At 38.6% G+C, this 23327-nt stretch overlaps 1 long non-coding RNA gene across 2 annotated transcripts in view; it reads left to right on the top strand.

The window, feature by feature from the left end:
• The first annotated feature begins 10710 nt into the window (after positions 1 to 10710).
• LOC136554099 (uncharacterized) overlaps positions 10711 to 23327 on the top strand; it is a 70662-nt gene continuing 58045 nt past the window's right edge. For both annotated transcript variants that reach the window (XR_010783281.1, XR_010783280.1), the window contains exons 1-2: positions 10711 to 10805; positions 17694 to 17840. This is a non-coding gene — a long non-coding RNA (uncharacterized lncRNA). The remainder of the gene's footprint in view (positions 10806 to 17693; positions 17841 to 23327) is intronic.

Raw genomic sequence — 23327 nt, 5'->3', positions numbered from 1 at the left:
GTCTAGCCCACTGAAGACTTGTGATACATGGTTTTTCTTAGCATCCTTTGAAGCAATAACTTGGTTTCTTAAGGTTCTTTGCCATGATATGCTTTCCTAACAATTTGAAAGATGGTATGATTTATGACAATAAAGATCTAGAGTGAGCAGCTTGAAGCAACCAGATCATAGTGATCTCTTTATCATTAATTTTTTTGCTTTTCAATGTTTTGAAGAATCACCCTCTACTGAAAGTGTCCTTCATTAAATTGCCAGCTTTCACAGTTTTGAAAGAACGCTTGAGAGTCTGAAGTGACTTCAGAAACCTTTGAGCAATTAAAAAAGAAAAAAATATTTTGATTCTCATGAAATCTTAAAGCAATCCCATTATTTCTTAGGATATGCTTCATGAGTTTTGTTCTCACACAGCTGGCAGCACTGTACTCTTTCCATAACTATGCTGTGGCTTATTTTCTTCTTATTGAAATGAAATATTTCATGCTTCAATAAAGAGACAGCCTTTTGAGTTATGCAATTATAAGAAAAAATGCTGGATCCCTCTTTCCTCACTCCAACACTGCAGACAAAATCTTGAAAATAGAAAGCCTAAAAATTAGGGCATGTATGAACACAAAAAGTCCCAGGACCAAATAATTTGCTGCCTTTTTCTTTTAAAATAATTTCTCAATGCTAGTAATTTAGTCTTGTGAAAAGCCAGCTTATGGTTGACACATTAGGTGAGTACTACTGTGAGTTGGCATCCAGAAGAGGAGTTACATTGTATTTTTTGTTTTGTAGTGCTTGAAAATGGAAAGCACTGTTTTCCAACAGTGCCACATATTGTTTATACTTTTATATCCCTTTATTTTTTGTGTTACTGTAGAGTCATAAAGCCTGCAATAATCAGAAGTCCATTAATTACTACGCACAGCACAAACAGGCCTCTTCCCTAAAGACCACAGTTAAAATAGAATGTCATGGTCAACTTGTTCAAATAGAGAGATTTTTATTTCACATGTTTTTGATGGTTAATGGATACCAATTTTGTTTTACTCAAAAATGGCCTGGGAGACTCAGAGGGGGAATGACTTCAGGCAGGTAAAGGGAGGCAGCACTCATCCCTCACTGGAAGAGGTTCTCAAGAGTGGCTGAGTTCTTATTCCAGGTGGAGCTGGCAGCAGAAGGGAAGAGCAGAGGGCTCTGCTGACTGCTGGGGTACAGCAAAGCACAGCAGCATGTACAGGAGCTTTATGTACTCTTTGGCTATGCTTTATGCCATTCTCCAGGGACTAGATACACATATATAGAGCATAACCCAGAACAGAGCCAAGATATGACAGAATCTACCTGCTATTGAGGCAGTACCTTGGGCTTCCTACAGCCAGTGGGGCTTCTCTGTTGGCTTGGATAGGGGCATTCATGGCAGAACAAGCACAGCATACAGCCTTTGTGTCCCAAGCAGAACAGTTGTGCCCTCTCTCTTCTGCTATCTAAAACTAAATACAGGGAGTTTAGATAACAGGAAATTAAAAAATACCCCCAGTGAAATACTAACCAGAATAAGGACCAGCAGTGTAATAAAGTTATTGATTTTCAGTCTGATCCTAGTTAGGTTTTGCAAGACCTTGGAGCTACCAGCCATTCACAGGCTACTCAAAGCAGCTCCAAGCCATGCTCAGCTGAAGAGCTAAAAACTAGAGCTGTTAGCACAGGAGCTACTGGTAGGGACTGTCATCTGCCCAGCAAGGAAGATACTTATTTATAGAAAAGCCTTTGAAGCAGACCACTACATTTTAACGTAGTAATAACCAGTTAGGCTGGACTCAAGGAGCAGTAGGGTGTAACACAGCCATGCATTATATACCTCATTGTAAATGGTCTCAGAGGGAAAGCCTGTAATTTAGGGAGGTTTGAATGGCAAAACCTGGGTCATTGTAACAGATACTTTTTCTTAGTTATTTTTATGGAAAGGGTGGAAAAGAAATACTGGCCTGAAGAAGTCAGGCAGCGTGTGTTTTCATTCAACCTAGCTATGAAACCTCCCAGAGCCCAATCCCCCCTTGCCCAAATATTTGTTTTAAGATTAATTGTTCACACAGGAACTAAACAGCAACTTGCTGAATGTGAAGATTTACAGAAGATTTCTTTTCCTCCTCAGGACATTTTTCTCATGTGTTGCTGGCTCTTTTATGTGTTCTGTCACCTTTGGGGAGTAGGATTCATGCAGAACCAAGGAAATGGCTTTTCTATTTCTCGGTGTGTTTTTAAAGTTTATCCACATATGAACTGGTTTTAAGATTAATTTTACAGGAGAACCTCAGGGCTCTGTTCAGAGGTCCTTCTTGTGTTAGATCATTTCACTGCAAGCACTCAACAGGCAGCCACCACACCCCAGAGCACAAGGAGAGAAAAAGCCAGCAAGTGCTGTCCCCACAGTGCAGCACCACCTCATGTAGGTGCCCTGGTCAGGTTGAAAACCGCAGGCAAGAAAAAAAACCAAAAACATTTGAGGAGGGAAACAGAAGCTCAGGAAGAGAAATCCTGGCAGCCTGGAAGACAGTGGTCCAGACCAACTTCTGTAGAGCCAGATTTTTGACCAGGGCATGTCACCTAAATCGGGTGGAGAGCATGGAGAAAAGCTTGCCCTTGCTCCTTGTACAGCCCATGGTTTTGAAAGACAGATCTTTCAAAAGTCAGCTGCACTTTAAATCCAAGCTCCTTGAACCATATGGTCAGTTTGGAGCAAGGTATTCTTTGCCTTTTCTGGCCAGATGTACATATTCCCTGCCTCATTCTCTAGTCCTTGTACTTGCACCTTAGGGTTTTTAGGCAGTTCATTTTTCACTCCCTCTCTTCTCTATGCAGAGGATACATATCATAGGCAATTCTCCTTGTTTTGTCTGATGCTGTAAATACATATTCCTGAATAAGTACTGTCATCAAGAGGTGAAAGTTACTGTCCAAAACCCTGCTGTGGGTAGGTTTTGGTGTATGGATCTAGAAACACTGGGGCAAATGTTCCTTCACAAATATTAGAGTTTAAAAGTGAGAGAAACAACCAAAAAATCTAAATACTAGAAACCAAGAAAGGAAGATTTCAGTAATTCCATAGAATTCTTCCAGGTTATTATTGCAAATTAGGAAATTAAGTGTGAGCACATGTAGTACAACTCTGCTTCTTTATCACTAGAAATTATCTTCAAAGGAATTTAAGATCTCATCATCTCCACCTGCCTCTTATTTAATGATACACTAACACGAAGGGTCTGAATTTTGTCTGCATTATTATTTTCAACTCTCTCATGCTAAGTTCCTGATGATACAGAATAATCACAAGTATGAACAGAAATTCTTGTGTGAGAAGAATACGAATTTAGTCTGTTTTTCATGGATTATGTTTATACACTGAATAAATTAGAAAAATAAAAGGAAATATTGACTCAACCACCACTTTTATTTACCCTTGCATTGTACAAGAATTCTGCAAAGCCCTTGTTCTCTTGCTTCCAAAAAACACTTGATTTTCAGCCAAACATTCAAAATCAGCATTAAAATATTGGGTTTTATCATGTGACCCTCAAAGTACTGAAAAAAATCACAGTCATTTAAAAACTACAGAACAAGATGCTGCCATGTTTTGTAGTTCAAATCAACATTTGTAGCATCAAATCCAGTAGAATACTGGAAAATTACAATATTAATTTTTTATTTTCTTTCCTTTTTCTTCTGGGAGATATGCAAAATGATAAAACTATGCTGAATATCAGCAGAACCATAAGCTGAGGAACCCAGTAGTCACCTACCCATGACACCAGCTGAAAGGGAAAGTGTCTTTTGTAATCAGGTGTTTTATAGTAGGACAATACAAGGCATATGCTATGGTGAGTCTGACTCTCATTAACTATAAATCAGAGATTCATTACTCGGCAAAGCAACCCTCCTGAAAGTGAATAGTAGCATGAAATGAGAACTGGGCTCTTGATTATTGAAACTGAAGCCAAAACCAACCAACCAAACAGAATCCAGCCATCATTCAATACATAGGGCATTGTTTCAGATAATACCCAGAAAGTGATAATTAGCTGCTCTTCCTAGAATGCCTTGAGCCCCTGCTGTGTAGCCTATTGGTATTAGCATTTTCTTTTGTGGTAAAAAGACTATTTGGATCTAGTAATTGAGTTAAAGGAACAAACCACCGATTCAATTTCACATTCACTAACACCAGTTAAATGAAAAACATGACAAAGTCCTGCCACAGCACTCTGGCTTGAGGTTGGGAAAGGATAAGCAGACTCTAAATGGCAATCAGCATCTCTGTAGGTTCTACTGGCAGAGCGTGGCTTCTGATGTGAAACTCATCTTCATGACTGAAGTCCAGAGTATGAGGTCTGTCTGCTACATCGTATGGTTTGATTTGGTTTGATGAGCATGCTTAAATATTTTTTTAGGATCTAAATTAGTAATATTACCATCATGCAGTAATGTCTGGAGCTTTTCTAACATTCACAGGGAAAGCACAGTTGGGTTTGTGCTCAGCATGAGTTAAAGACCTTTGCAAATGGAGACTCTGGTGTAGCTTCACATGCAGATCCCTGCTAATGTCTCCCCTATCTCAGCAGTCCAATTTAACAACGCACCAAATACATTATTCATACTGTTCTAATACAAACAATTCAATTTGCACTAACAGTCACTCAGCAACAATTGTTTTCTACCTAATCTCATGTTAATATTGATATTATATAAATACACTAAGTGATCAGAAACTGCTAACAGCCAGTGCCCTGCAGATGAAAATAAGAGTTATTAACAAGAAAACTTCAAATACATTTCTTTTCTCCCACAGAGAGATTTAAAAAAATCTCTCTGAGATTTAAAAAAAGCAGAGAAAAACTGTGAATGCAAAGTGACTTGAATTTGGCATAGCTAGAGACTGAGATCTGCTGTGTGAAATATGGGCTTTATTTAAAATAGGTCATTAGTGCAGCTGTTGAAAGTGTTTAAATCCAATTGCTACTAAGCTATGTTTTCAGAAAGTAGTATTTTGTGGGTATCATTCTGGTCATAGAGCTGTGACATGGAGCTAAATATTATTTAAAATATTTATTTTACACTCCAGAGGCGCAGCAAATACATCTAAATCAGACACAGTTCCTGGCCAAGATGATGACTGGAATTGATCCAAATACAAAAACAAGTGCAACTAAAACCATGCAGCTATTTTCTGGATTTGTGAGTGAACATGTCAGCCTTTGCCTTTTATATGCTCCTAACATTCAAGGGTCTTTCCATACTTCCTTGCCTTGCCTAGCCTCTCTTTTTGCATACAATGCATGCAGGGGGCATAAATTGTCAATAGAAACAGCAGCTCCAGCCTTGGTGCAGGGGAGAGATTGGCTCATGCACAGGAGAATGCTTGGAATGGCATGATAAGCAAGATTAATCATGTCTAACCAGCTGCACTCATCTGCCCCACTGCAGCACAAAAAATCCTGGAAAACCAGGTGCTTCTGAAAATGAGACCATTCAGGGCAGTGAAACTTGTGCCTGTGACTGGATCAGGAATCAAAACCAGTAACGTCTTGTTTCTCTTCGTTATCTGCACAGGGAGACCTGCACAGCTAGGCTGGATTTGGACAGTTAATTTTTAACTTCTGAAGTTAGGTGTGATGAAGCCAGTCTGAAGTCAGCACAGGGAAAAAAACTTGCAAACTGCATCATCCAGTTCTGGGCTGCACTAAGGTGAGGGTGTAGCTGCAATATCACTCACTGGGAGGAGCCAACCGAACCATTGGTTTCGACATGTGACTTCTGCATCATAGTCCTTTTTTTGCATACATAGTGTTACATAAGTTTTGGCCCTGCTCAGGAGAGAAAAATACAGACTTCTACAGGTCTCAGACTGTACTGCCACAGTGCTCTGAGTAGCACAGTTCTAACCATCTGAATCATACTTCCACCACTGCTTAGGCTTCAAAGTCTTTCTACACCAGCACTCCCAGTTTCACCAACACAGAGAAGCATAAAATACCACATAATGCAGGGCAGAATGTTCTCTAAATGATGGCATTTAACTCTGAAGTAAAATCAAAAGACCTAAATGCTAGAAACTGGGGGAGGCTGTTTTAGTTGTGGGTTGGTTTTAAAACTCTCTTAAAATCAAGTAACACTGGAAAATTTTAAAATTATCTGTCCTGTAAGCTAAGAAAATTCCAGACAATTCATTGAGGGGAGACTATAAAGACATTGTTAATTCTCCAGTGAGCCTTGTTATTCTGTAATAAATTGATTAGTCATCTGGCAGCCCCTGGATTTGATCTAATCATCCACAGAACACAACTGGCAGAAGAGCCAAAACACATCTCCTGTGCATGGCGATCTCTCAAGTCTGAAACTTGGTTCCAAAAATAACAAGAAAAGAAAATTAGACGTACTTAGTACCAGCACCAAGATGAAGCAGGGGGCAGGGGGGAAAAGGAAAGATGGCTGAAGATTCATTGCACATGATTTTTGCACATCTTTTCACTGGTACTGAGGTTAGTCAATGTTCAGCCTTTGTGGGTCCTCATGGGAAGGTGGATGCCATGAAGAAGCAGCTGCCTGAGTGTTTGTTATGAGGACAGCTCTCAGATGAGGCAATTCTGACAAGAAAATTCAAGTTAAGCCTTCAAAGTGGGAGCCAGGGAAGAATAGTGAGTGCAGTAGCTATATATGGAGACTCAGGCATGGGAACAGGGCATTCCACTCTGCTGCATATGCTTCACTGCTTCCCTGACAGCTAAAAATAGGATGTCACGCATGGGCATCAGTAGAAGCAAGGTTTATTAAGAGAGAGGTAAAAATAATCTTTTTTTCTAGTTATCTTTCTTGACTGCATTAAAATCTAACTGAAATCTCCATTCAAAGACCATTTTTAAAATACAGATTTTTCTCCTATTATATTTAATTAAATTCATCCATAAATTATTCATCCATAAATTTTCTGTAAGTCCATGTGATGCAGTCCATGTGATGCTATTTTTTATATTATATTCTAGTTGATTCCAATATTTCAATTTTTTTACAGCTTAAAAAATAGTCTAAAATGCCAAATTGCATTAACAGCAATATTTCCATTCATGTCATCAAATCTTAATCTCCAGATTTAAAATATATTGTTATCCAGAGAACCATTTCTTGGGAAAGAGTAGATTTGGTTTGGATCTGATTTAGTGGGAATTGCTTACAAGCAAAACAAACAACTTCAAAATTTATTTTTAAAAATATCTGCTATGTATGAACTAAATACATCCAGGAAATTATATGATAATATTTCCCCAAAATAAGCATGAAATATTTTCACCGAAACGAACACAATAATTTAGCATTATTTGATCAAATAAATCTGCTGTTTCTGAATCACCTCTAGGGCAAGACATGAGATATTGTTAATTTAAGCTTTGAAATACATACTATCCCTGAGCATATCCACAATAAATATTGTGTTTGTATGTAATACCTGTTTTAAATGAAATAGAAAATTCTGTTTTGAGAAAAGGCCTTTAGGCAGAACTATGTCACTTCTGCAGTAAGAAGAAACTTCTCTTTGCAAGATACATTTTTTACTTTGCCTTTATAGGCATTTTGTACTTTTACCTTCCTGGCTACCCTAGTTTGTCACCAATATTGGTGCACACAGCCCAGCTTGACTCCTCTCTAGGATCCTTGGAAGGCTGATACAATTTGTTCTGATGCTAATCCAAGCTGATAAAAAGCTGGTAATTCACTAAGTGAACCTCACAACTGGCCAGGCTGAAACTGGGTATGAGCGAGTACCAGAGCTTTGAAAATTCAGGGATGACATCCCAACAGAAAAAAAATCTGGTTCTTCTCTTTGGGTCTCCAGAGAAGAAAACTAAAGGGATAATCAACATCACCTTTGGACAAACTCAGTCCAACTCTGCATGCTCCACTTAGTACTGGTAGTGATTCAGACACTCAAAACAAGCCCTATTCTGAGTCTGAAAGTTCTAGACATTTACATAACTTTACATGTAAACATGGTGCCAGCAAGTGACCCAATGATGTCATCAGGGCTATGTGCTGTAGGAAAGCTACAGCTTAGGCAAGTGTTTGTAACCTTTAGCTGAAATCCACTCAGGGATGGGACTGCAATTTTACTACATGGCCCCTGATCACCTGCTGAGCCTATGGGGCTTCTTCCATGATCCATTTCCACACAGAAATGCTACTCCATAGGAGTAATATAATGGCACAAGACAGAAAGTCTGAAGGACTGTCTAACAAAAATTGCATTCAAATTACTTAGGATTCCCTCTCACCTTAATTAAGAATTAAAGTGTGGACATGTGATTGTGTGAAGTGAACAAAAAGGCAAAACAATGGTGGTATAAAAACAATGCCATTAAAAATTAGATGTAATCATCTAAATGTAATGGCTGCAACCCTAACTTACACTTTCTCTGTAGCTATGCTCTTACAGCTCTCATGCGGAATTTTGAGTTATGATCTTAAAAAAATTATATTCTAAAAATCTTGTTCTTATTCTACTCTTCTAAAAAGCCTTGTCATGGGGAAAAATACTGTAATTATGTGTGTTCTCAGTGAGCACCCAAAACATGCAGTAAAATGCTGAAAAAACAATGTTTTCCTGTAAGCACTTAGTTGCTAGCTAATCAGTCTGGTTTTATAAATGAATGTTCCATAGGATCCTCTTTCATGGCAGCTACAGCATTTTGTTAAATTATTAAGTGTCAGACATAGAGGAATAAATTTTCATACTTTTCTATTTAAAACTTGGATTGCAAGAAAATAAAGGATACAACTCTTTGCCTGGGATTAGACCAGTCATGAATATTTCTAACACAAAAGTTACTTCATATTTGTTTTGTACAAAAATGTGATCCTTTTAATTCTAGAAATTGAGAGTTTCTGTCAGTAAATCCATTTTATTGCTATACTTATGGTATGTGATACTTGCTCTCATGACATTTCACACATCAGATAAAATTTTATTTTTTTCATTTCTCATGTTGTTCCTGCCATCATAAAGTGTAACACCATCATTCAAGGCACAAGGAGGAGTTGCTTATTATCCCTTAACTGACTCACACCCTCAGCTTCTGGGTTTCAGGCACTTAAGCTCTCTCAGATAAATACCATACAGTATTTTAAATTCTTTTCTTTCATTCTCATATAGACCTTCACATACACTGAAACCCAGAGGAAGATTTCAGCTGGCTTTGCTAGGCTTTCAGTCAAACCCAAATCACTTTCAATATCAAACTAGAAGTACACCAGGAGATTCTCTGTTAAATAAGTCAGCTCTAAAGCCAGTGTGCTCCTATATTAACATCCCAGATTAATCACAGCTGTTCATCATGCTGCAGTTCTGCCCTTAGCAGATGCACACAGCAATTACTGTATGAGACCTGAAGTGCCAGAGCAGACACACACGTGACTCAGGATTCTAGAAAACCTCAGCAGCAGCCCAGGAAGGAAAACAGGATAGGTCACAGCAAGAGTGTAGCTGTCCTGAGCCAGCTGAGGAAGCAGCCTTGCTCACTTGGCTGTGCTTGTTAAATGCCTGGATAAAGCACAAACGCCCTGGTGTGACCTCCCTTTGTGCAAGTCTACTGTGCTGCCTTATATGATCACCATACTTATGTAACATATTCTGCAACTGAAGGAGGAGAGGAAGCTGATAGATTTATTTTCCTGGCATTCTTTGGCTCTTCAGAATTCTGTTACTGAACTGCTGAGAGATGGGGTCAAATCTATGGATACCACTACCCCTCTTTGTCCCCCAGATCTGCTTTTAGGGGCCAGGGAGCATACAGGTCTACAGGACCCAGTAAAACCTCCCCCAACACAGTTATTGTCATCAGGTTTCAAAATATTAGGGACTTGCAAACATCTTCTTCACCTCTCTGGTACTTCAGTTTCCCAGTCTAAGTCCTGTCTTGCAAGTTTATAGCAGGGCTTATAAAGGGCTTTCACATCCAGAAATCTCAGTATTAAAAATATCAAATTATTGAATCTTCAGAATTATACTCAAGTACATCCCTGTAAGTGTTCAGAGCAAGGTTGGATTGAGGTCTGAGCAATATGGTCTAATGAAAAGTGTCCCTGCTCATGACAAGGTTTTGGAATTAGATTTTTAAGGTCCCTTCCAACCCAATCTATCCTACATCACAAAAATGAGAAAGTTTCTTTCTTTCTTTCTTTCTTTCTTTCTTTCTTTCTTTCTTTCTTTCTTTCTTTCTTTCTTTCTTTCTTTCTTTCTTTCTTTCTTTCTTTCTTTCTTTCTTTCTTTCTTTCTTTCTTTCTTTCTTTCTTTCTTTCTTTCTTTCTTTCTTTCTTTCTTTCTTTCTTTCTTTCTTTCTTTCTTTCTTTCTTTCTTTCTTTCTTTCTTTCTTTCTTTCTTTCTTTCTTTCTTTCTTTCTTTCTTTCTTTCTTTCTTTCTTGTCTTTCTTCTGCATAAGGAAGCAAGAATCAGTTCAGATAACCAAGCATGTAAATCATCAGTACAAAATTACACTAAATCCTTAGTAATTAAAAATACTCATGAAACACTTGAATGATATCTACAACTTGCATGAAGCTGAAACAAGGATACATTTTCCACAAGAATGCCAACTATATTCCTTCTCCCAGCTTGCTCTATAAAGAGGAGTGATTTGGCAGGTCTCTTAAGGAAAGGAGACCAAACAACTTTGTTGCATTGCCATGGAAATACAAACACAAACAGAGCACCTCCTGCTTCCACAGGCTCCCGTCATTCACAGCTCAAAAGCACCATAGAGCATGAGATGTAGCAGACCCAGGTAACAGCAGAATTCATTTACTTCCTCCTTTTTGAAACTTTTCCTGAAGTGTAGATCATGTATGTGAGATCCAGCACGCCCTTACTGCAATGCTGCCATTATTCTGAATTTGTTTGTGACTCTATCTTTCTCTGTTTCAGCTGGGAATAGAAACAGGAATACTGAAATGCCATATGAAAGGCTATGTATATTTCCTTTTTTTGATGAGAAATAGAAAATTCCAGAAACTTCTTGAGTTTTTATAAGGTTCTTAGCCTTAGTTTTTTTGATAATAAAGTAAGTCTTTCCTTCATTAAACCACCAAGTATTTTGAGGGGTGACCAATGATCCACAACACTCAACCTTCAAGTTTTCTTCCTGTTTTTACTTCTGAAGTTTTGTGGAACCATTCCAGCCTGTTTCAGCAGGCACCCTAATGCCTCCTCCCTATCTGTTTGCCATGAAAAGGAACCAAACCAAGTATTACATGGAAAAGTTATCAGTGAGATCAAAAAGGCAAGCAGGTGAAAATCATTATCCTAGAAATTAATTGGAATGGGATGTGTAAGAAGTTGTTAAAGTAAAAGAAAATTGAGGAAAAAAGTGCTTTGTTAAATGCCTTCACTGAAACTACCTGTTGCTGTTTTTTAGAGACAGAAATTCTAAACTGCCTGTAAATACTCCTTATCTGTACTTTCATTTATGTAGAAGGAGGAGGAGCTGTAGTGTCACCCTGCAACTAGGCAATTTGCATCCCTTTTCAGACATTTTGCTATATATAGAACTACTGATCTTGTTCAATCTTCAGGTGTGTCCAATGCTTCAGACTAGTTGGACTCTCCCCCCGATCAGTATTACGAGTGTTCACTGTGGAAATATTAAATATTTTATATACAACATTGCCCCCTACACAGCTACAATCAGCAGCCTGTAGCCTTTTAAGAGGCTCTCCTGGGCTTGGCAACACCTTTTTTAAACAGGCAGTTTATCTTCTGATAAGAAACAGAAATACTTCATTTACAATTGTTTAATGCTCTTAGAGCCTATGCACACAGTTTCCATAACAAGATAGGAAAAACAAGCCAAGTCTTCTGCGTGGGATTTTTCTGATCTCCAGGATATAGGAACACACCTATGGTATCTTGGTGTATGAGTCATTGGGTTGCTGATGTCATGCAGTGTGTACTGTTCGGCTCAAGTAAGCGATAGGGAGAGTTCACTACAGGACAATAGCTTCTGGTACTCTGACGTATCACCTGCCTGTTGCAAAGCTGTAGCCAGGTATAAAGTTACTTTAAACATATAAAAATTGCATTTAGAAACAGGAAAGCAGCATTCTATTTTCCATTTGTAATGCCCTGTGACTACAGTGCTGAGCATGGAAAATCAAAATCTGCACTGCTGTTCGTCCGTCCCTCTACCTCGCTGCCACTGGGCTCCCTGGGCACCCTGCAAAGCTGTGGCAACCAAGGCGTGCCACAGGCAAGGAGAACTGCAGGAAGGGTTGCCAATTTTACTTGTTCCTCAAGGTCTTGGAAAGCGCTTTTAAATATGGCTCAGCAAACAAAGCACAAGCCACACTCCTGAAGGGTTCGCAGCATCTAAATAAGAGTCTCACGTTACTATCCAAACATGCATCGGTGTGGGTGTTGTCAGAATGTACACTCACACATCCTGACACACACAGGATGAGGAGACAAAGCAGTTTATTTCAAGAGAAAAGGCATCAAGACATTGCTGAGCACTTGGACAAGTGAAAATGAGGTTTTGCAGGGGTCCCCGTAACAGGTGGGAACACATGCAGGGTTCCAATGGTTTGCAAGGACAGCTTTGACTACAGCAAAGGAAACAAAAATAAATGCAGCTGGCTGCCCCTGTGAAGAGGAATTGTTTGCCTACAAACCTGTTGGACATCGTAGAACATCCATCATCCATTCTCTATGCATACACTATAACAAATCTTTTTTTAGACAAAATCTAGTAAAATACAGTGACAGTTCAGTGTCAAAGTCAGGTTTGTTTTTTTTTCCTTACTTCCAATACTGTCTCTTAAACTCTCTGTCACAAGATCCAAGACCTGCTCCCTGGCATTTCCAAAGTGTTTTTTTGTTAACCTCTTCTCTCTTATCCTATAGAAAAAGCAACTTCAGACACTCCCTTCTGGCTCTTGAGGTGAATCCATTCCTGTATCTTCTAGGTTCCCTTTTTTTTTTTTTTTCGTAAATAATCCTTTTCCCCCGTTCTTTATGCTTTCACCTTCTAAAGAATTGCCACCACAGCAAACAACCAAATTCTCATTTCCTTAATTCACTGTTTCCTTAGAAATTAGGACTAGTAGGGAATAGTTTGAAAGAAGCCATGCATTCAGCCACATCCTAACCTTCATTCTAAGTAAAAAAATGCATGTTATGTCTTAGGAATCATCATCCTTTTCTGGATAATTTGCAAAGAATTACTAAGACTAACAAATATTCACTATTAATAGTTTATCCTTGACTATTAGATGCATGGATGATTAGATGGAGGAGCAGAATATGTTCTTTAGAGGATCTCTAGATAACTCCTTGAATACATATGATTTCACAAACTGCATAGGCCCTTCTGCATAGGCCCTTTTTACTGATAGCAGATATAAAAATATTAGGAAAAATTTCTTCGGCAAAAGAGTGGTCAAGCATTGAAACAATCTGCCCACGAAAGTGGTGGAGACCATCTCTGGATGTATTTAAAAGATGTTCAGATATGGCATTTGGGTTTTGGCAGTGCTGGGCTAAATGTTGAATCTTGAATGTCTTTTCCAAGCTAAACAATTCCAAGATAAATTACACAAACTGGGGATGTATTGTCAGGAAAGGATCTGAACAGATTCCCTATAGAAGAAATTGGATTTCTTGTTTTGAAAGGGAAAATAATTTAAGCAGAAAGAAATAAAGAACAAATTATACCTTGAAATGAATGGTGAGGAAGAATACATTGCTTGATCTCAGGGTAGATTTGCGTTGTTGATTTTAGACAATTGTGAAAAACAACATTAAAAGAACACACCAAAAAAAAAAAAACAACCAAACAAAACAAAACAAAACAAACAACCAAAAAAATACACAGCCAAAAAAAACCCCTTACCAAATACAACCCCAGAATGCAACAAAATAGTCATTTCCATTTCTGAATTACTAATAATATTCATTAGGCTCTCATCTGAAATACCTTGATTATGAAAGGAAGAATAGTAGCTGGGGTAGATGCAGAGAAGGCTACTGAGATGTCTGAAAAGTGAAGAGTCAATCCAAAAGGAGAAGGCCATAGAAATTATTGTACTTTTTTTCAGCAGGTTGACTAGCAAGATAAGGACTGCTGTCTGACAGTGCCAGAAGGTAAACAGGCCAGTCACAGAAGTAATCTCAGCTCATCAAAACTAGCTGTGAAAGAAGCATGTTAAGGAATCAGATAAAAATTTTTAACCTAAAGGCTGATACTCTATAGAAATTATAATAGAAGAAAACTAATTTGGTTTCAATCTTGAGCCATTAATCAGCAAGGTGAAAATGTTTTTATTGTGATAGCAGAAAACAGACCTTGAAAATTCAGAAGTTCTCCTCCAGTTGTCTTATTTAATATTTGTTGAACTATATTTGCAAACCTGAAAAGAACATCAGCAGAATGCAGAGAAAATAAAGGAACCACCCCAGTGCAGTTCATGTGACTTAGACAAGTGTTTAAATACGGCCAGTTGGACCCATATTGGAAGCCAGAGTTGCTCTCAGACTTGTGTGATCCTGGAATATCTCTTTGTTGTTGATGGATGCCTGCTGGTTCTGCTAAGCAGGGTAACTCAGAGATGTGTCTCTGCTGGTGTTCACATGCAGATACCATCCTTCCACCTTCAGCCCCTCCCACCACCATAACCTTAGGCTGCTTCCCAGCAGGAACAGGCATCCTTCAGCAACCACAGGGTGCCTGACTCCTTTAAACTGCAGATTAATTCAGGGATTTGTTAATATTGATTTATGGTTGAGAACAAAGTGTTCGCAATTAATTTGACGAAGATACCCGTGTTCATTTTATTAGCAAAGATGGCCAGAACTCTGCAAGGCTGTATGATTTTAAGTGCTTAAAACAAATTAGGACCACTAAATTTCAGACGTCATAAGTAAAATCCAGAATTTTACCCACACATCATCTATTAACTCTTTCATAGTCAAATTTCTTTGGCTAATGCTAAATTAACTATTAATACACATTTCAGAGTTATAATTCTGAAACAAAACCAGGTAAATAGATATCAGAACACATTCAGGGATCTTAATAAATCAGCTGGAGAAAACATTTGGGAACTGCTGGTGACAACTTTCCAACAATTATTCAATATGCTATTTTTACACTTCTGCCAAGATCCTGATGAGTTCACATACAAAGCCCAGGTTACATAGTAATCTATAAACCAGGAAACTAGTGAATGAAAAACCATAGTGGAGTGAAATCCAGAGTGAAGTCATAGTGGAGAAAAAAAATAACAGTGAAATATACCACAGTGAAGTACTTAGCATTAATGGGTCCTGCAGTACAAGTGCAGATTCTGCAGTTAGAGAAGACCTGGAGAAAGATGAAAGAAAATAGCCACTGAAATAGCAAAAATTTTACACCTGGAAGACCTACAAAGTGTGGAACCATATGCCTTCGAAAAGCTTCAGAGAAGTTATGTTTTCATTTCTTGTCAGAAGAATAAGAGCAACAAGACATTTACCTGTGTCAGGAAGTGTCAGATATAAATCTTGTTATGCAACTTGATCTTGGAATTTATTTCTCCAGGATGTCAGTGATGCCAAATATCTAGGTAAACTGAAATAGTAAATATATTTTCGGAAAGGGAAAAATATCCGGTGTTGTAGCAATCGATGTTAGTATTACAAAAGTATATGGGTATGAAAAGAAAAGGTATGAAATAATTTTTCATAGTTTATTCCACATTTCCTAGGGAAAAAAGGAATTCCCATCAATCAGATGAGGTTATTGTATCTTTTAATTATTAATACTTTTCTTTTAATTTTCTGGTTCTACTCATCTTCAGAAAAGGCAAAGATAGCTATTCTCTTATACTGGCAATTTCAACAGTAAATCTTTCACAGAGAGTAGGAGGAGGCAACACAGAAATATGTTTGTTAGCAGAAGAGAAGATGAATAGTATTTTTAAAGCCTATTAATTCCTCTTGCTCTACTGAAGGCAAGAAAATCCTTACTATGCACTCTGCTGAGAAATAGTCCCAAGCTTTTTCTGTGTTCCAACATTACAGATTAATGAGGATATGATACAAACAGCTATGAGCATTTCCCTATTAACCTTGCAGGTTTACCAAGACACTTAATACATCAGACTTGATGGCAGTACTTGGTGATAGTAGGTCAGGCTTTTTGCCAGCACTTACCCACAAAATGCATTTTTAAAGAGTAAGAAAAGTAAGAGAAATGGCTGTCAGGTCAAAATGGATATAAATTGGAGGGACAGGTGTCTTTAAATAAAAAATCACTGGAAGAGCAGTGACATGTATTTTAATCTATTCATTCCTTCTCTGCAATCTCAAAAAAGTTATGATGTAAGCTTGTTTGGGGCAGGACTGGTATGTTGACTGGCCATAGGTGTGGAGTGTCCTGAGATGCCATCTGAGCTAGTGGATATGACACATGACCCATGGAAGGAAAGCAGACACCCATCTGCAAGAGTAGTCAGAGGCCAGGCAGGCTCCTTGAGAGTATCTCATGTGGCACCAGATGTGTTTGGGTGACTTAATGTGGACCCCAGGACATACAGCTTCATTGGTTTCATAGAAAAACATTAATTAATGATGTCTGAAAGTGTAGCTGAAAATTTGATCCAAAACTATGACACAGCATAATTAAAACTCATCTGTTACCAAAATTTTGTAATAAAGAAAGAGGTAGAGAAGTATGAACACCAGTCTTGTATGGTTTGCTAATGCCGTTCTGGGATGAGACTTTAAAACTTTAGTCTTCATTCTGCATTAATATCTTATGCTGTTTATCAGTATAAGGATACTTCCAGTTCTTTGAAGCCTTACAGAGGAGGAGAGGGAAAACAAGAATTCTGATCATGTTATTAACCTTAGGAAACCGCTATAAAAGAAACTTCTATGAATTTCCTAACAGTACATAATTCTAAAAATACTGGTTAAAGCTAAACCATACTCTCACAGAGATGTTTGTTAAAGTGTAATCAGTCAAACCTGTTATGCCCAAAGGAGAGTTTTTAATGTATGTGCCTTTTGATAGCCATCTTAATATTTACTGAATTTATGACCAAAATTGTGATCCAGGAAGGCAAAATAATCATGGATTTCATCTTAAAATACAGTACCTTTCATCAAGGGAAATATGTGTCTGGGAAACAAATTATATACCCTTCCATTGATATGATTTTGTATATTGTTTTTTTCTGATAACAAGAACTGAAATCATAATTTATAGAAATCCAAGTGTTACTAAAATCTAGTTTAGGGTCAAACAATTTCATGTACAACACTTCTCTCTGTATCATGTAGGTTTTGTGGCTTAGTAATCATATTCTCATCTCCCTATTATAAAAGATACTTTCTTCTTGCTGCTATGATAAAAAACCTAACCCTTTTCCTCACTTGACATTATAATTTTCTACAGCAGAACATAAAGCTCTACAAATTCTAAACATATGCACCAAGCAGCAGAAGCAGCCAAGAACCAAGTCCCTATCAATAAGTAAACTTTGAGCAGAAAAGCACACTTCTCCCTGTTTTCAACCTTTCAACATGCTTATCTGGAAATGGACTTTCCTCCCTCCCTGTTTGCCAGTCTCCCCCTTCCTCCCCACCCAGGAGCTGGAAGAGTCTTGCTGATACCACGGTGCTTTTTCTCGTTCAGTGCCTACAAAGCTGATCTCCCATCCTAGAAGAAGTCAGCTGCACAGCAAAGAAACCAAGAGGGCCCAGTTAACCCAGATGCATGGGGAGCATGACAAAGCACCATGGGTCTCCTGTGGGTCTCTGCTGTCCCTCCTCTCAGGCATGGGTAAGTTTGTTTGCCTTCACTAGTTCAGCAGCCAGCATATAACTCACTGCTGTCCTGAGGGCAGCCTGGGAGGGCATTAGCCAAGAGGATGATGGCTCTGTATAAAGCAACATAAAGAACTTCCTTCTCTGACTTCTGTCATTTCTAATGGAAAAGGTCAAAATATAATATTTATTTTTTTCTTAATTCCCCCAATGAAATTTTGCCTACGTGTGAGAAGACAGGAGCAGCAGGTTAGGGCTCTCTGTTCTGACCACTGACCTTCCACCTGCCTTACAGAGCAAAGCTGCAGGAGTTCTAAGCTTCATGAAAAGTTGCAGCTTAGCTCTAAGGCCTCTGACATTACATTAGCAACAGCATACTTAATGGCACACCCTTGAAAGAACTGAACATCCTAAGCATAAATTAATCCACTTGGGTATTTCAGAAACATCAGGAGAAACTCTGAGCTCAGATTTGTTGCTCTTATCAAGGTAGTCAGACTTACCAATCATGATGTCATTATCAAAAAGCTAGATAGGCCAACAGCCAATTTACTAGTACCTCATGCTAGAAGAATAAATCTCACTTGAATGCCATGAAGCTCTATAGCATTTTCCTTGCCAAAGCAGCTTGTGTTCACAAAACTTAAATGCTAATTATTTAAATACTAATACCTGAAAATATGTTTAGGACTTGGGAATTGTTAAGCATGCATCCCACCTCCAACAAGAAATCTTCCAACATCCTGCAAGAAATCTTCCCTTGCCAAATACAGGCAGATGCCTGGAACTAAAGACCCAAGGTTTCCAGCCCCACCTTCACAATGGCCTCTGAGCCTCATCTTGAGCAAATCCCATGTCCACTCACTTGTTTCTTTTGCTTGAAGTTGGTAAATTCTGTCCCAAGATTCACAGAGTTTTAAGGGGGATCATTTATTTGTCTCTGGCAGTGTTTTGTGTGCTGGCATAAGAATCAAAAAAGACATTTAAATAAGACTGCTGTGATTTAGGAATAGTATTCTTCATTTTAGTGTTCCCACTGAAGCATTCCAAACCACGCATCCCTCACTCACTCACTCACTCACTCACTCACTCACTCACTCACTCACTCACTCACTCCCCCCTTTCATTCCCCTGTGGCAGGATGGAGAAGAGAATTGGAGGCACAAAGGGTAAAGATCACAGATTGAGATAAGAACAATTTACTGGAAAGAGCAATGGAATAAAACAAACAGTAACAGGAGTAATATCAGTGACAGAGGGAGTTGGCACTACCTGACCTCTCTCTCTTCGTGCCACACTTACTCAACCAGAAGGGACCCCATCCTCAGAAAATGACATGAGCTGGTATAGAATAACCTCCAGGTCCTGGCCATGTCCTCTCCTGGCTACCGCAAAAACGGACCTTATCCTGGCTGGAACCAGGACAGACCTGATACAAACACATATGAACCTCTAACATTTGCACCCAGGAGAAAGAGGATGGGAAAACCAGCCCTCCTCACCTCAACACATCTGGGTAATAAAAGAGTTAACTCCTGCTCCCAGTCAGCAAAATTATGTAGCATAGCTGTCCTTTAGTCAATGCAGTTTTAGATTACCCTCTCTAGTTGGCAATATTATTACATTTATCTTTCCACTTATCAACCAAATATCTAATCTTCAAACAGCATATCCTTTCTAGTTGAGTAACAGAATAAACAGCATAATTATATTAAGGCAATTAAGCAAACATTGCACAACATCACCACCTGAGGCTGTCAGTCTACCAGATACCTCATACTGTCCCAGCTAAGCTAACTGACTCTTGAAATAATTAAGAAATAGTTCCTGAGCTGTAGACAGGAACAAGAAGCAGCACTAGACAGGCCCAGAAGATGGATGGTAACGGTGGATGTTGTGGGTCCATGTCAATGATAGATGGAAGAGGCTGGAAGAGGATGTCATACAAGCAGGGAGCACATGTCATTGCTGCCAAGTCTTCCTGTGATTTTGGCAAGGGCAACCTTTGGGTTAGGTTTTCTGGTTTAAAAAATTGCCCAGTGAGCAATATCCATTTGTCTTTTGACCTTCCTATGTCCCACCCTTATGCAGGCAAAAAATTTTGAGCCTTGAACAAAAAAGGAATCAAATTATATGTTAGTGCATCTTTTGAAGCAAAATGTTTAGGAAGATTGTTGAGGAAACTAATTCTTGGTTTTATGTCAGTCAGAGCTAGGCTGTCATAAAGCATTGAGATAAAACTGAAGTACAAGAAGGGAGAGATTACAGAAGAGGCAGAATGAAAGACAAAGAACACTTCTGTATATGAAAAGACAGTAGAAAATGGTGCTTTGTTTATCAAAGAGATAGGCAGATGTTCTCTTAACAGGAACAGAGGTCATATAGGATAAAATAGAAATACTCAGCCCAAAGGAGTGCTGTACACACCTGAGTCAAGCATTAACTAAGGCTGAATTTCAACCTGGGGAGACAAACAAAAAAAGCCTGACTGTACTAACCAGCATATATAAATGGAAAGATATCTAGAATTTACATAAATGAATGCACAGAAACCTAACTGATTCTTTAATCAACTACATATATCAAGCACTTCTAAAATAGTTTGATTTGTTTCTCGTTCTTTGCTTACCCATACATTATATTTTTCAATTTTGCTGAGTCTTACTTTGAATGCAATAGAGCAAAGGATTTTCCATTTATTTCTATTGAATGTCTTGTGATCAGAACAGACTTTCTCTATATCAGCCAGCTTAAATATTCCTCTCTGTTACATTTGTCCTTGCCAACAGAACAGGTCAAAATAGGATGATTTTTCATCTCTTCCTTTCCCCATATTGAAATTCTGAAAATATTCAGGCAGTTCCAATTCCTAATTACCTCCTTTTATCTCCTTAGATTACTCATCTGGTAATCTTTGCAATCCATTTCCTTCAAATGCCATAAGTAATTAGGTGTCCCTATGGAGTTATTTACCTGTGATTTTTGTCATTTTTTACCAAACCATATCCATTACAACTGCATTGCCCTCTCCATGTTTTCTGTAAATTTTCTTGCTAAAGAAATGCCTAGAAGCAGCATTTCAGGAACAATTGAGTGTGAGCTGGCATAGTAACACCATAACACCTCACTTTTCTAGGTTCCACTCAGCTCCTCAAGCTCACATTAAAAGGGCGCACGCAGTGTATCTCCCAAGGGTGCCTCTCTGCACTCTCCTCCGTTGCATCTTCTCAGCCAATGCCCTTCAACTCTGATGCATGGGAAACTTAGACCATGAATTGGTCTAAATTGGGATAAATTGGTCTGCTTGGGATAATTTAACACAATTGTAGACAAAGCCTTCTCAGCAGGCTTGGTGTCAAAGCAGCAATAGTTTTACATTTGCTGTTACACTGCACAACTCACAGCATGTGGTTTCTCCTCCAGAAATTTGGATCTGCCTGGGTGCCAAGTTCCAGTCTCTGAGATGGATGGATATTGCTCTTCCTCCCCAGCTGGGGTCAGCTCCCTGTGGCAGGACTTACCCCACACTCCCAGGTGTACATGGGGTGTGACAGCACAGCTGTCTCCCTACTACATCCAAGGAATGAGCTTATCATCTTCAGCCATCCTTGTGGGCTCCCACCGTGCCCTTTGCTACCACCAACAGCTCCCCAGCTACAGCTCATTCCATGCTGCCTCTTCTGGAAGGCACTCCCTGCCTTCTGCCAGTCTGGGAATGGCTTTTGGTTCACATCTTTTCATCAATCTGGGTAAACATTGCTGGTATAAGGTTGCTGCTGCTCACAAACCCAAGACTTTTAACGTGTACCAAATGTTCCTGCAATATGGCTGGCTCACCCCACATTAGCATAAAAAATACACACTGCAAATACATCCAACTGCTTTTAACATCAAAAGGAAGTTTTCAACTGATTTTTATAAGGTCTGAATTGGGGTCTTGTGACCCTGCTACAGTGAAGTATTTACATATATGCCAGACCCTAAGTATGTGAAGAAGCCCTGTGAATTCAATATGCTTCTCAGATGCTTAAACACTTCAGTCAAGGCCTCAATGTTTTTTTTAAGCTGCTGTAACAGTGCCACTGTTATATAAAATAAAATCCATGTGAGAATTCCTTTGTTCCTATAAAAGGAGAAATAGGCCTTTACATTAGTATAGATACATATATATAATGTGCCTGTTTATATACATATGCACACATATTTACATACATATATTGGCATCTTTTCTGCTCTTCATATTCCTAAAAGTAAAAGTTTTTTCTCGTTCATAGAATTAACTGCAAAATGCAGCATTTGAGTCCACATTTTTTACAGTGGAAAAGAAAATTCCTTTTAAATGCCCTTGTCCCAGTGCTGATGGATGATTTCCAAACCAGGAAACTGTCACACAATAGACAAATCAAAAGTCTTAACCTGAGAAGTAGGAATATTTGCCTGGGAAACATATATACAAAAACTCACAACAACAAAAGGAAGAAAGAGAGTTGGGCAATGTAGTGAAAGATTTACCTCAGAGACCATCAAAAGGAAGAATCATTTCCTTTCCTGCTTTAGGGCAATGTTTATTTATATTAAAGTGCAAAAGGTACAATGGAAATAAAAGTCCTCATTATTGTCTATAGAACCTTCAAATAAACCTTCATCTTATAATGGCATTCAGGAGACATTTTAGGTCTTCTCTCTCTATTCCTTTTTCTTCCTTTATCTCTTTCCTTTTTTTTTTTTTTCATTTTGGTTTGATTTTGTTTTTTAATATATAATATGCAGGGTTCAGCCTAAAAATTCCCTACTGAAATTGAGTGACTTCATGCATATATATGCTGACCAGCTGCAATCACATGTGACTCAGACAGGGCCAATGCAGCATTTCAACGGCAATGTCTCCAAAAATTAAATAAGAAAAATGAGACTTTACCTTGGGGTAAAGGCTGGCAGACTAACACCGGAAGGAACAGTAACAGTATGTCCCCAGTTCTTCAGTCTCTGATGGAAAAGACTAAATTCTTGCATTGCTTTACAGAAGAACAGATTCCTCCAGATTCACTGCAAATCGCTTAAAGCAGTATAGAAACAGATGGTTAGGTAAATACCATTTTCTCTTTACTAGCAAATTGTTTCTGCTCTATTATTATTTGATTCTTTACAATTCATAAATAAGATTAAATCAATAACATCTGTGAACATCACTGCACTTCCGCTCCTCTGAAATACCCCATAACCTTCCATAACTTTCTTTATTGCTATTGAGCCTCATGTCGGGCTATCTTGAAACTCCTAGCCCAACAGGAAATAATGTCTGAATTACAAACACTTGGGGATTTTGTATGGTGGCAGGCAGGCAGGGAGAGGACATAACACTGAAATTCAGGAGTATTAAGAGGATTATGATAACTCTTGGAAACTGAGGGGTTTCTTTGGAGTCTTATTTCTCCTTCAAGTGCAAAACACCTGGAAAGGCAAGCAGCCAGCAGAGACAGGCTCTGGAAATGTCAAATCATCA

Source organism: Molothrus aeneus, chromosome 3 (genome assembly GCF_037042795.1).
Source record: "Molothrus aeneus isolate 106 chromosome 3, BPBGC_Maene_1.0, whole genome shotgun sequence".
NCBI lineage: Eukaryota > Metazoa > Chordata > Aves > Passeriformes > Icteridae > Molothrus > Molothrus aeneus.
Note: the sequence above shows the minus strand (reverse complement) of the source record. Positions and strands in the feature narration are given on the sequence as shown.